Source organism: Leptonychotes weddellii, chromosome 14 (genome assembly GCF_054177405.1).
Source record: "Leptonychotes weddellii isolate Sample4059 chromosome 14, ASM5417740v2, whole genome shotgun sequence".
Lineage (NCBI taxonomy): Eukaryota > Metazoa > Chordata > Mammalia > Carnivora > Phocidae > Leptonychotes > Leptonychotes weddellii.
In genome coordinates this window covers 14463862-14466613 of record NC_138382.1, presented here as the reverse complement: position 1 = coordinate 14466613, position 2752 = coordinate 14463862, and the positions used below count along the sequence as shown (strand labels likewise).

Genomic DNA, 2752 nt, shown 5'->3' with positions numbered 1-2752 from the left:
CCTGGACTGAACCAGCGATCAACATGCGCCCAGAATGCACACAAGTAAAAATGCAGTAAAAGGAAGTAGTCTTCATTGCCTATAGGTCACTTCCAGTCAAAGGTTAAAGTTCAAAGACTGAATGATCAAAGTGCTCATTTTCTCAGTAGGACTATCTTCTGCTAGGAGGATGATAACAGTGGCATCAACAAGTATCATCATGATACCTCCATTTTGTTTTCTTTGGATTCTTGTTACATGTTCGAACATAAAAAGAATTATCTGGTGGTCGTCTCTTTTCTTTGCAGCTGGAAAGCATGCTAATAATGCTAAGACAAACTGACTGGACTGAGAGCGCTGGGGACCAGTCTTCTGTTAGAATGGATAAACAGATACGACCATTGCTATAAACATGAGGATGAACGGGAATATTTTCACCAGTAAACATGACCTGAGGAGAGTCAAAAGGATATCGACTACTAAACTTAAATAGAAACTGAAAGTTTTCCCCTTCATATAAGGTACCTGGTGCACCTTCCATGTCTACAATCCACTGTGTAATTGAATTCTGAACACTCTTTTCATTTAATGTCATTCCGGGAGGTGGGTCATTTTGCAAAGCCAACAGTTCTTTCTGCAGTCGTTTCTGCATTGACACCATGATGGAACCATCCCCCCAAAGCCGGCGAGGCCAGAGACCATAAATCTTCTTAAAAAATGAATTTTTCTATGTTAGGATGGGACACAAAGTCATATTCATTTGGATGTTAAATATGTTATGATCTTATTATATCCTGAGCTGATGAGATGGATGTATATAGCAATATGTTTTGTATTGTTGTTGTTATAGGTTGGGGAGAGGGGGCTCTTTTTTAAAGAACACCTTTAATCCAACCACTCAGAATCAAACACTGTTAGTATTTGGGGACATATACTTTCAGAAATATTTCCCGAGTAAATGTATAAATGCAGATATGAGACAGTCCCCCCAAAATTAGATAATATTATACAAACTGTTTTATAGTCTGTTTCCTCATTGTAAAAAATGTGAATAACTGAGGCACCTGGGTGGCTTAGTCAGTTGGGCATCCGAATCTTGATTTGGGCACTCAGTCGTGGTCTCGGGGTTGTGGGGTCAAACCCCATGTTGGGCTCTGCACTCAGCATAGAGTCTCCCTCTCCTCTTCCCCCCGCTCATGCTCGCTCTCTCTCTCAAATAAATAAATAAATAAATAATCTTTTTAAAAATGTGAATAACTTCCCATATCAAATATAGATCTGCATCACTTATAATAATTCAATTATTTTCCATTGAATGACTGTATCATAGCTTCTGAATCAGTTCCATGTTAATGAATAATTTGAGCATCAATTTTAATATATAATAAGTAGCATTGTAGGGAAAATCCATTATGTCCATTCCTTTGACAACGACTCTCATTATCTCTTCCAGAACGGTTGCAATGGCTTCATACATAGTATCATTTTGTCTGGTCTTGGCTCTTTCAAAATGATTCTCTACTAACTAACAGTCTCTCTACACCAGTTTTCTGAATTCTGAAAGAATACAGAATTCTTCACGAGCTAGATTCTGCTGACATTACTTATAATTTGATTTGGAGTGCAGTATTCTTTTTACAACCTGATATGAAGAGCAATCTCTGTTTGAAAAGGACTACCCTCTCCATCATTAATGAAACTGTAGTCTTGAATTATAGAAAGCATCCTTTAGTTATACAAGCCCACAGTACTGTTCACTAGGGCCACCCCCAGGGTGCGTGGGGCCCTAGGGGTGATTTTAAAATGTATTGCAAAACTCATGGGTCCGTATGAAGCATAGTGATTATTAATCACAAATAATGGATAGAGAAAGATACTTAAAATTAAATTATTGTTCTGTCAGTGAAGATTCTTCAGAGGGTCTGCGCACCATTTTTTCCTGTTCGGGTCTATCATTTCTTCTTTTTTTAACTGTCAAATGTGTCATGAGTATAAAATACTCCTATGTTATATATCCTGTGTCCTATGAGAAAATGTCCTATGAGAAAAAAGTAGCCACAATACTTGTTCACAATACTCTAGACCTTCAGAAGCTTTTTGTGTTGAAACAACATAGATCTTCTTGCCTTTGCACTTCCCAAATACCATTTATTTTGTGCTGGTTATTTCGTTACTCACAATGCTGCACCATCCATTGTACTGCCTATGAAGCTGGCTTCTAATGATTCTCTCAAAGGTCGTTACTGTGCTTCATTGGTGAAGACCATAAACACAAGACTTACCCAGAGTAATAAGGGGAAATGTGGATAGTAATTTGTTTTCTGGCTGTGTTAAATTTATTATCCAAAATTTGATAGCATAAACAAAACAATACATCTTCCAGCCATGTCTTCCCTGTAATTAGCGCATTCTTAAAATGCGAATTCTTTCCGTGTTAACCATACACCTGCCTTCCACAGCCTGCCACATTTAAGGAGGAAAGGCAGGGCCCTGTGGTTGCTATAAGAGAAGTAGACCCATTCACTGAAGGACTCTTCATCCCTTATAAACAACCTGAGAGAGCACAGTATCCCCATATTGATTAGAGACAAGTGAGGACATGGATTAGAAGGGTCCACCAATGTCACTGAACAAAAGTCCTGAAAGTTCACGGAGGACATCAGTACATCACGCCTGGAAGACTGTCTGACCAGTTGTGTGGAGCCTGCAGAAAGGGGGAGTGACCACCATGGGTGCTAATGGAAGGGGACACCCCGGGTAAAGGACACGTGGC

At 39.1% G+C, this 2752-nt stretch overlaps 1 pseudogene; it reads right to left on the bottom strand.

Annotated features, from left to right (window-relative positions):
• Positions 1–6: 6 nt before the first annotated feature.
• LOC102739776 (ubiquitin-conjugating enzyme E2 W pseudogene) lies at positions 7–692 on the bottom strand (annotated as a pseudogene).
• Positions 693–2752: the final 2060 nt, after the last annotated feature.